Raw genomic sequence first — 12,118 nt, 5'->3', positions numbered from 1 at the left:
GCCCACTGTTGGGTAGGGACTGTCTCTATATGTTGCCAATTTGTACTTCCCAAGCGCCTAGTACAGTGCTCTGCACATAGCGCTCAATAAATACGATTGATGATGATGATGATGACTACAAGGTTGTTCAGGAAGAGGATAAAGGGGGAGGTGGTGTTGCCTTCTTGTCTATAGAATGATTCAGGACATTCCCCAAGGCCCAGGAGACTTAATAATAATAATAATGGTGGCATTTACTAAGCTCTTACTGTGTGCAAAGCACTGTTCTAAGCGCTGGGGAGGTTACAAGGTGATCAGGTTGTCCCACGGGGGGCTCACAGTCTTAATCCCCATTTCACAGATGAGGTAACAGAGGCACAGAGAAGTTAAGTGACTTGCGCAAAGTCACACAGCTGACAAGTGGTGGAGTCAGGATTTGAACCCATGACCTCTGACTCCAAAGCCCGGGCTCTTTCCACTGAGCAATGCTGCTTCTCAATCAGTGCGATTTATTGAGCGCTTACTGGGTGCAGAGCACTGCACTTGGGCAAATAAAACAGGGTTTGTGGACATGTTCCCTGCCCACAAAGAGCTTACAATCTAGAGATCACTTCTTCTAATTTTAGTGTACTCAGTGGTACTTACTGGTTGCTTATTATGTGCAGAGCACTGTACTAAACGCTTGGAAGAGTACAATACGGCAGTCGGTGGACACATTCCCTGCCCCAAACAAGTTTTATGCTCTAGAGATCGTGCCTTCTAATGGTAATTAAATCTATCCACTGCATTTATTGCACACTTACTGTGAGCAGAGCACAAATGCAATATAATCGGTGAGTCAGTCGCATTTATTGAGCACTTACTTAAGGCAAACAGGTGAGATTATCTGCGTTAAGGAAGAGGAAAAGAATGTGGACAATATCCTGGAAAGTCTAGACAAGGTAGAGGGGATCTTCATATTCCCTCTTGTCCCCTGACACTTTCTGCCTGGGGACTCACTGGGGTGGCGGTGGACACAATATGGGACCACACAAGTGTTGTCGTCCTCAAATCTGCTTGTCACAACCATGGCTGTTGCTGCTACAGACTCAGGCAAGCGCATTCATTCATTCAGTGGTATCCCCTTTTAGACTGTGAGCCCACTGTTGGGTAGGGACTGTCTCTATATGTTGCCAATTTGTACTTCCCAAGCGCTTAGTACAGTGCTCTGCACATAGTAAGCGCTCAATAAATACGATTGATGATGATGATGATGATGATGATTTATTAAGCAACTTACTGTGTGCAGAGCACTTCACTAAGTGCTTGGGAACATACAGCACAACAATAAACAGTGACACTCCCTTGTCCACAATGAACTAACGGTCTAGGGACGGGGAGACAGACATCACATGTTTTGTTTTGTTGTGTCACAACACCTGTATATATGTCCGTACAGATTAACTACTCTATTGATTTTACTTGTACATATTTACTACATTTATTTTGTTAACGATGTGCATTTTGCTTTAATTCTTTTTGTTCTGACGACACCTGTCCACGTGTTTTGTTTTGTTGTCTGTCTCCCCCCCAAGACTGTGAGCCCGTTGTTGGGTAGGGACCATCTCCATATGTTGCCGACTTGTACTTCCCAAGCACACTTCCGCACACGGGAAGCGCTCAATAAATCCGATTGAATGAATGAGTGAAATAAAATTACAGATATATGCACGGGGAGAAGAGCAAAGGGAGCAAGTCAGGGCAACGCAGAAGGGAATGGGAGATGAGGAAAAGTGGGGCCTAGTCTGGGAAGGCCTCCTGGAGGAGGCGTGCCTTCAATAAGGCTTGAAATGGGATTGTCAGATTTGAAGAGGGAAGGCATTCCGGGCCAGAGGCCGAATGTTTTGCCAGGAGTCAGTGGTGAGGCAGGCGAGATTGAGGCACAGTGAGAAAGTTAGCACTAGAGGAGCGAAGTATATGCGCGCTGGGTTGTAGAAGGAGAGATGTAAGGTGATGGAGGTATAGGTATTACTCTATTTATTTATTACTCCATTTATTTATTTATTTATTATTTATTTATTTTGCTTGTACCTATCTATTCTATTCATTTTGTTTTGTTATCATGTTTGGTTTTGTTCTCCGTCTCCCCCTTTTAGACGGTGAGCCCACTGTTGGGTGGGGACTTTCTCTGTATGTTGCCAATTTGTACTTCCCAAGCGCTTAGTACAGTGCTCTGCACATAGTAAGCGCTCAATAAATGTGATTGATGATGATGATGATAATGATGGAGTGCTTTAAAGCCACGGTGAGGAATTTTTTTGTTTGATATGGAGGTGGATGGGCAACCACTGTGGTTACCCCACCAGAACAATTGCACATGGCATTGGGACATTCTGGGAGAGATGACTCCATGGTGTCGCTGTGGGTTGGAGATGACTCGACGGCGTAAGATGAATAAATAAGGGCAAGCAGTCGAGATTTTTGAGGAGGAGGTTGGCACGTCCTGAACGTTTTTGTAGAAAATTAATGGCATTTGTTGAGCGCTTACTAGGTGCAAAGCACCATTCCAGGCGCTGGGGAGGTTACAGGGTGCTCAGGTTGTCCCACAGGGGGGCTCACAGTCTTCATCCCCATTTTGCAGATGAGGTCACTGAGGCCCAGAGAAGTTAGGTGACTTGCCCAGGGGTCACACAGCTGGCAAGCACTGTTCTAAGCGCTGAACACATAGCCCCAGACTGAACCCCCTTTTTCCTCTCCTCCTCCCCATCCCCTCCGCCCTACCTCCTTCCCCAGCACCTGTATAAATGTTTGAACAGATTTATCACTCTATTTTACGTGTCCATATTTACTATTCTCTTTATTTTGTTAACGATGTGCATTTAGCTTTAATTCTGTTTGTTCTGACGACTTGACACCTGTCCACGTGTTTTGTTTCATTGTCTGTCTCTCCCTTCTAGACTGTTAGCCTGCTGTTGGGTAGGGACTGTATATGTCGCCGATTTGTACTTCCCAAGCGCTTAGTACAGTGCTGTGCACACAGTAAGCGCTCAATAAATACGATTGAATGAAAGATGATCCGGGCATAGGTGTGATGTATGGACTGGAGTGGGGAGAGACAGGAGGTTGGAAGGTCAGCAAGGAGGCAGTTGGAGTAAACCAGGCAGATCGGATGTGTGATTGTGTTACCATGGTAGCAGTTTGGATGGAGAGGGAAGGATTTGGTGACCGATTGAATATGTTGGTTGAATGAGAGAGAGGAGTCAAGGATAACACCAAGGTGAAAGTCCTGTGAGATGGGACGGATGGCAGACCATTCTTTCTTCACCTCAACGCAAAGCCCCCACACAACCGGCCTCCAAGACCCCAATTTACACCCCACTAACGGATCAATCCGACCAGAACGCCGCCCATGACCAGTCCCGCGACTCTTTCGGAGACTCCACTTGGCCGCTTAACCTCCCGTGAGGTCATTTCTCAGTTAAACGCTATTGATCGATCATTACCATTGGAACACTACTAGGGTTAAAGATTAAAGAATGAAACAACGTGATTTGGGGGAAAATAGATAAGATGAACAAGCACAACTAATGTAGAGGTGACAATATTGCATATCCTGTGGTGGGTTACAGATAAATTTTGAAGGAATTCCTTCTCTGGAAAAATCGGTCTTATGGGCCAATAAGCACAGTCGTAATGACACTTAGGCTTTTAGTTCCTCCAATCCAGGCTTCAAAAACTAGTACAGACCCTGTTAATGGGAGGTACTGGTTAATTACTGTGCCTGGTGATGAAGATGAAGTCATAGGGGCTTTCCTTCACCTATTTGTGTTCAGCAACAAGGGAGTCGTGAAAGCTGCATTTAAAAGGGGGCAGAATTTCTTTTGTCAGTTCAACATTGTCAAAATCTGCCCTCTCCTCTCCCTCCAAACTGTTCCCACGTTAATCCAAGCCTCTGTCTTATCTCTCCTTGATTACTGCATCAGTCTTCTTGCTGACCTCCCTGTTTCCTATCTCTCCCCACTTCAGTCCATACGTTACCCTGTTGTCCAGATCATTTTTCCACAAAACTGTTCAGTCTCCCCGCTCCTCGAGAAACTCTAGTGTTTGCCCATCCACCTCCACATCCAACAGAAACAACTCACCATTGGCTTTAAAGTTCTCCATCACCTCATCACCTTGCCCCCTCCCGTCCCTACCTCTCTTATTTCCCACTACAACCCGGCTTACCCACTTCACTCCTCTAATGGCAGCCTACTCGTTATACCTCTGTCTTGTCTATCCTGCTGCCAACCCCTCTGACAGACGATCACTCTCCCCACTTTCAAAACCTTATTAAAATTCACATTTCCTAGAGGTCTTCCCCAACCAAACCTTGATTTCCTCCTCTCCCACTTCTACCTCACCCTTTAACTTGGATTTCCACCCCTTGATTCACTCCCTCCCTCAGCCTCATAGCACTTATGTTCATGTCTGTAATTTAATTAATTTATTTAATGTCTGTCTCCCCCACTAGACTTTAAGCTCGGTTACACTGTACTCTCCCAAGCCCTTAGGACACTGCTCAGCACACAGTAAATGCTCAGTTAATATGAATGATTTGATTGGATTGATTGGAAAGTATAAATTCAGGATGATATATCCCTTGCAAAGGGATCTTCTTGAACAACTTTTCTCAAGCAGGCTAGAATGGTCAGATTTTCAGCTTCATATGGGCAGTCAGGTTTGCGGTTGATCTTTCAACTGCAGAACAGTTCTCTCACCGTAGTAAGCGCTTAACAAATACCATCATCATTATTATTATCATCATTATTGTTATTATCTTTCCCCTGTATTGTACAGATATGGAACTGGAAGCCTTTAGGCCCGGAAAATTTATTTTCAGTGACCAATCTCCCTCAGCCGTGGCTTCTGTGGCTTGAATGCGGCCCCAGGTTCACACGCACTTGGGAAGACAGTGCAATGGCCCTGGAGCAAGTTTGGGCTGGAGTTCCCTCAGAGAAATTTTATATGTCTGGGTGAGTACAGCCTATCTCCTCAAAATAGCGCTTGTGATGTCACATTACACTGAGTGTTCCATGTAATTCACTTAGTATCATGTTGTAGACATAGTATTTATTGAGAGCCTATTAAACCCTGTCGAAAGTGCCGTATGGGCATCTTAAAGTCCAGTATTCCCACGTGCTCTCTGGGGTCACCCTACCTGCGATTGGCTTGTGGAAAGGATTTGGGAAAAGTTCAAAGGAGGCCATGGAAAATGGAGCCCCAAATGGGATCCCAAACTGTAGTGTGATATGATGATACAAGGGCCTCCTTTGGTGGAAAAAAAAAGCCCTCTTCTCTCCATGTACTCTGCCTAGTAAATGTCTACTTGGAAATTTAGACAGGAGCCGGTGTCGGGCGACCAAGCGTGCAGGGAGGCAGATTCTTCCCAGGAGATCCTAGGACAAAAGTGCCCAACCTATGGAGATGATGGGGACAGTTATCCCCTTGAAATTCGGGGATTGAAGCTATTATTGCCCCCAATACATTGTGAGTATAGTTGACAGTTTTAGCAGGAGCAGCATGGCTTACTGGGAAGAGCACGGGCTTAGGAATCAGAAGTCGTGGGTTCGAAGGCCGACTCTGCCACTCATCAGCCGTGTGACTTTGGGGAAGTCACTTCACTCCTCTGTACGTCAGTCACTCCATCTGTAACATGGGGATTAAGACTGTGAGCCCCACGGGGGACCACCTGATAACCTTGTATCTACCCCAGTGCTTAGAACAATACTTGGCACGTAGTAAGCGCTTAACAAATACCATCGTTATTATGATACCAGAGCCTCCTTTGGGGAAAAAAGCCCTCTTCTCTCCGTGTACTCTGCCTAATAAATGATTACTTGGAAATTTAGACAGGAGCCTAAAAGTGGACAAAAGTTCGTCATCATGGGAAACTCATCACGAGTTTCTCGTGACCCGTGCAGTCGAAGGCCTTACTATAATCAGCACATGCTGACTTCCTTTTGATATTCTCTTGTCTTTTCAGTTATCCAGCGGACATCAGCAATAATATCTCGTGTCTCTCATCACTTGAGTGCCCAACCTATGGAGATGATGGGGACAGTTATCCCCTTGAAATTCAGGGGTTGAAACTACTGTTGCCCCCCCAGTGTGTTTTGAGCGCAGTTGATAGTTGTAGCAGGAGCCAAGATGGTGGTTCTGGGTTTTACCCCTCTACTGGCGGATATGGCCCCAGAATCTCTGGCGCTTTCATCATCCTCACAGTGCTGTGAAGCGAGGGCAGAGGCCCCACTTCCTTTGTAGGTGGTGGCCCTGGGCCACGAGACTCCAGGCGTTGAGACCCCAAGCCGAACCAGGCTTCCTGACTCTCCCATTAGCTCGAGGCCTGGAATGGGCAACCCCACCTCCATCCCACCCCAAGGAAGGTGTCTGCTGGAGGGTGGCAGTCTCTTGGATGGGACCTTCCAGGGTCACCCCCTCCCAGTCCCACTGGGGCTGCCCCCTAGACTCCCCAGCAGACCCTGAAAGCCCACTGAGCTGCCCTTATTCCCTCAACAACCAACAAAGCAATTTCTCAGAATTTCATGGTCCTTTAGTGTAGCTTGTCTCCCCATCCTGACTGTAAATTCACTGTGGTCAGGGAATTCATTCATTCATTCAATCGTATTTATTGAGCATGTACTGTGTGCTGAGCACTGTACTAAGCGCTTGGGAAGTACAAGGTGGCAACATATATGTGTCTGCTATTCTACTGTACTCTCCCAAGTGCTTAGTAATGTGCTTAGTTTGGGGCTCCCCACACATTGATAGCTGATTACATTAAACAAGACAAGAGAAAGCCCTTGTTAAAGAGGTAATGACATAGATAAAAGGACTAGGAGTGGGTTGACACATGTAAATTAGTCTTTCTCACAGTTTGCTTATACAAAAACCAATTCCAGTGATGTGTTGCCCTGAGATTTACTGCTGATTTCATTTATTGCTGTCAAGTGCTGTCAGGTCGTTTCGGACTCATAGAGACTCTGTGGATGTATTTTCTCCAGAACGTCCTGTCTTCTGCCATAACTCAGAATATTTTTAACGGTTCTTCCGTTATCTAACAGTTCTTCCATTATGGTTGTTATGGTCTCTATCCATCTAGCGCCTGGTCTGCCTTTTCCACGTTTTCCCTGGACATTTCCTATTATTAGTGTCTTCTCCAGAGAGTTAGTCCCCCTGATCGTGTGCCCAAAATAAGCTAATCTAAATCGAGTCATTTGGCCTTCCAAAGACCACTTTGGCTTAATTTGCTCCAAAATCCGTTTGTTTGTTTTTCAGGCAGTCCATGGTATTCACAAAAGCCTTCTCAGTCACCACATTTCAAAACAATGGATTCTCTTTCTATCCTGTTTTTTCATTGTCCAGCTTTCAGATCCATACATTGTCGCTGAAAACCCCATAGAACTGACAATTTGTATTTTTGTGGCAACTGTTACATCAGCAGATTTCATGACTTTTTCCAGGCTCTTCATAGCAAGTCTTCCTAACATTAATCTTAGGCATATTTCTTGAGTACTAGTTCCTTTATTACAGATTATCGATCCCAGGAGAGAAAAATTGTCAACTATTTAAGTTCATTCAGTTCATTCAATCGTATTTATTGCATGCTTACTGTGTGCAGAGCACTGTACTAAGCGCTTGGGAAGTACAAGTTGGCAACAAGTTGGCAATCTTCTCTCCATCCTCTACAAATGTGTCAAAACTTCCAGTTGTAATGATCTTTTTTTCTTGACATTCAAATGTAGGCCCATCTTTTTGCTCTGTTCCTTAACTTTTAATAATAAGCCCTTCAAATCTTCTTCACTTTCTGCTAGTAGTGTCATTAGCCTACTGAGGGTTGTTTATATTCCTTCCTCTAATCTTTACTCCCCATTCGTCTTTGTCCAGTCCAGCTTCTCATTATGTATTTGATATAAAGGATGAACAGATAAGGTGATTAGACAAATCCTCGTCTTATGCCCTTACTAATGGCAAACCAATCTGTTTCTTCATATTCTGTTCTTATTGTAGCCTCCTGTTCATCATACAGATTTCGTATTAATGCAATTAAATGGTCCAGCATGTCCATTTTCCTTAATATACTCAGGAGTTTCTCATGATCCATGCAGTTGAAGGCCTTACTATAATCAATAAAGCACATGCTGACTTCCTTTTGATATTCTCTTGCCTTTTCAATTATCCGACGGACATCAGCAATAATATTCATTCATTCAGTCGTATTGATTGAGCGCTTACTGTGTGCAGAGCACTGTACTAAGCGCTTGGGAAGTACAAGTTGGCAACAATATCTCGTGTCTCTCATCATTTAGGGAATCCTGCTTGAACATCGGGCAATTCATGTTCCATGTAGATCTCCATTCGATGCTGTGTAACTTTTGCTGTGTGTAGCAAAGTGAGATCAAGGAAACTGTACGGTAATTGTCGCACTTAGTTGTATCTCCTTTCTTCAGTATTGGAACATATCAGTATTCTTCCAATCAGATGGCCACTCAGCGGTTAGCCATACCTTTTGACATAATTTGGTAAGGACTTTAACTGATTCCTCTCCAGCTGCTTGAAACACCTTAATAGGAATCCTGTCAAAGCCAGGTGCCTTCTTTTTGACCAGACATTGTAAAGCTGATCTAACTTCACTTTCCATAATTTCATTCATTCATTCATTCAATCAGTTGTATTTTTGAGCTCTTACTGTGTGCAGAGCGCTGGGCTAAGCGCCTGGAAAGTACAGCACAGCAATAAAGAGAGACAACAATCCCTGCCCACAACGGGCTCACGGTCTTAAGGGGGATGGGATTTCATTTAGGGCCTTCAATTTCAATGCTTCAATTAGAGGAGGCCTATTTGCACTATCAGGATGGCTTTTCTGACGTGTTGAAACCAACAATAGGCCCCAAGAAGAATCATGATGACCATTAATGAGCCCTTCAAATGAGCCATGATATGTCTTATTTGGACATTGTGCCAGAGAGTATGAAACAGAGGTACAAGACATGATCCCCTTGGGAAATTTAACTTCCTTGTCTTTCAACCCCTCCAGAAAAGTCAAGAAAGCCTGTGTGGGCTAGAGCCAAGCACCACTGCCCGGGTGTGGGTTACACCCAGGGCACCAGGTAACTAGAACTTTTTTTCCATGTTCAGTGATTCCCCACTGGGGAAAGGCAGTCCATGAGTCAAAGCCTCGTTTGTCCATGATTGTGACAGATGAATTGAATCTGAGGTGTCCCTCACCTGTTTCTAGTGACTGACAGGCTGCCCCAACTCATGGGCTGTTCACTGCCAATTCCCAGACCCTGCTCATCCTTTGCGGCCCCGTGCTTGGCATATGCCAGCATGTCATCTCTGTGTTTTCCTCCCACTCCTGGCACAATCGTTACTTACTAGCGATGGTATTGCCATAACGTCTACTGTATGCCCAGCACTCTACCAAGTGCCAGAGAGTATGAAACGGAGGCACAAGACGTGATCCCTGGGTGAAATTTAACTTCCTCGTCTTTCAACTCCTCCAGAAAAGTCAAGAAAGCCCGCGTGGGCTGGAGCCAAGCACCACTGCCCCGGCAACTAGAACTTTGGTTCCGTTTTCAGTGATTCCCCACTGGGGAAAGGCAGTTTCCTTCTTTGGAAATAAACCATTTTGAATATGAGGTTCTCCCTCTGTCCCTGAAAAAAGCCTCCCTAAAGCCGTTGGCGAGAACATGGGCGTGAGAATGTGGGCATGGAGTCTCAGCTTACAAATGTTGAACGTGTGGAATTATCTGGCTTGAATTTGGCAGTTAAGAGACTTCACATCTGGCCTTAAAATTCATTCGGAAGTTATTTGCTCTGTTCAGGTGCATAACGGGGATTTTCAGCTAAACGGAGGAAAAGCTAGATTGGTGCCATGGTACGAGGAGGGCCACACCATCAGTCAGCCAATCATATTTTTTAAGTGCTTACTATGTACAGAGCACTGTACTAAGCACTTTGAACAGTACACTATAACAGAGTTGGTAGAAATGTTCCCTCCCCACAGCACTTATAGTCTAGAGGAGGAGGCGGACATTAAAATAAATTACAGAAATTATTATTACTACGGTATTTGTTAAGTGCTTACTAAGTGCTGGGGTGGATACAAGCAAATTGGTTTGGACAGAGTCCCTGTCCTACATGGGGCTCACAGTCTCAGTCCCCATTTTACAGAAATGACAAGTGTGGTGGGGCTGAGGGTGGGATGAATAAAGGGTACAAACCCAAGTGTAGTGGTGAAGCAGAAGAGAGGGAAAGTAGGATAAATAAGGGCTCAGTTGGGGAAGTCTTGGAGATGTGATATTAATAAGCTTTGAAGGAGGGGAAAGTGATGGTCCATAGGATATGAAGCGAGAGGGAGTTCACACCAGAGGCAAGACATGGTCAGGGGGTTGGCAGCAGGATAGATAATCGATCAACCAGTCAAAAGTAGTTATTGAGTTATTACTGTGTGCAGAGCAGTGTACTAAGCGCTTGAGAGAGTGCAGTATGAACAGAGTTGCTAGACATATTCCCTGTCCACCACAAGCTTATAGTCTAGAGGGAGAGAAAGACATTTATATAAGTAAATTATGAATATGTACATAAGCAGCATGGCTCAGTGGAAAGAGCACGGGCTTTGGAGCCAGAGGTTATGGGTTCAAGTCCCATCTCCACCAATTGTCAGCTGTGTGACTTTGGGCAAGCCACTTCACTTCTCTGTGCCTCAGTTACTTCATCTGTATAATGGGACAACCGTGGGACAACCTGATCACCTTGTACCCTCCCCAGTGCTTAGAACAGTGCTTTGCACGTAGTAAGAGCTTAATAAATGCCATTATTATTAGTATTAGTGCTATGGGACTGAGGGAGGGGTTACTAAAGGGTGCCAATCCAAGTGGAAAGGCAACGCAGAAGGGAGTGGGAGAAGAAGGAATGAGAGCCTGGTTGGGGAAGGCCTCCTGGAGTATTAGAAACGTGCCTTTAATAAAACTTTGAAGGTGGGGAAAGTGATTGTCTGTTGGATATGAAGAGAGAGGACATTCCAGGCCAGGACATTCCAAGAGGTCGATGACGAGGTAGTTGAGTTTAAGGTACAGTGAGTAGACTGGAATTAGAGGAGTGAAGTGGGTTGGCTGGATTTTAGTAGAAAATAAGGGACTTAAGATGGTAGGGGGCAAGGAGATTGAATCCTTTAAAGCCTATGGTAAGGAGTTTCTGTTTGATGCAGAGGTAGTTGAGCAGCCACTGGAGATTCTTGAGGAGTGGGGAAACATGGATTAAATGTCCTCAAGGCGAGGCTTGGAAAAAGGGAATTAGCCTCGCTTCACTTTGCCGAGAGCTACAGCTGGTTCTCTGGAGCTCTAGCATTGAAAATAAACCGATGGCTGATTCCATCACTTAACTGAAATGTGTGACATCCCCCGCCACTCTACAAAGGGGATTTGCCCCAGAATCCACTCCCAGACCTTAACCGTGACTGTTTTATGACTGAGGCAAAAAAATTAATTCATTCAGTCATAGTTATTGGAGCTTATTGTGTGCAGAGCACTGTACTAAGCACTGAGGAGAGTGTAACACAACAATAAATGAAACATTCCCTGTCCGCATTGAGCTTAAGGTCTAGAAGCCGGGAGACAGACATCAATACAAATAAAGAAATTATAGATATGTATATAAGTGCTGTGGGGCTGGGAGTGGGGAAGAACAAAGGGAGGAAGTCAGAGAGACACAGAAGGGAGTGGAAGAAAAGGAGAGGAGGATTTTGTCTGGAGAGGCCTCTTGGAGGATTTGTGTCTTCATTAAGCCCTTTTACGGGGAGAGAGCAATTGTCTGCTGGATTTGAGCCAGGGGCAGGATGTGGGCTCATTCAGCGGCGAGATAGGCAAGGGGGAGGCACAGAGAGAAGGTTAGCATTAGAGGAGCGAAGTGTGTGAGCTGGAAGGGGTCCATCAATGAACACCAAGACTTTAAGGACAGTTCACTACCTGTCCTGGACCAGGAGAGAAAGAGTCAGCTAAGGCCCGCTCCCCGACTGAACCCTTCCCGAAGCTACGGTTGATGCTCGGACTGCCTCTCACTCTCTCTTTCTCTCGTCAACCAGCGAGGTTCCACATCTAGGGCACCCCAAATCGGCTGC

Source organism: Tachyglossus aculeatus, chromosome 20 (assembly GCF_015852505.1).
Source record: "Tachyglossus aculeatus isolate mTacAcu1 chromosome 20, mTacAcu1.pri, whole genome shotgun sequence".
NCBI classification, from domain to species: Eukaryota; Metazoa; Chordata; class Mammalia; order Monotremata; family Tachyglossidae; genus Tachyglossus; species Tachyglossus aculeatus.
Note: the sequence above shows the minus strand (reverse complement) of the source record.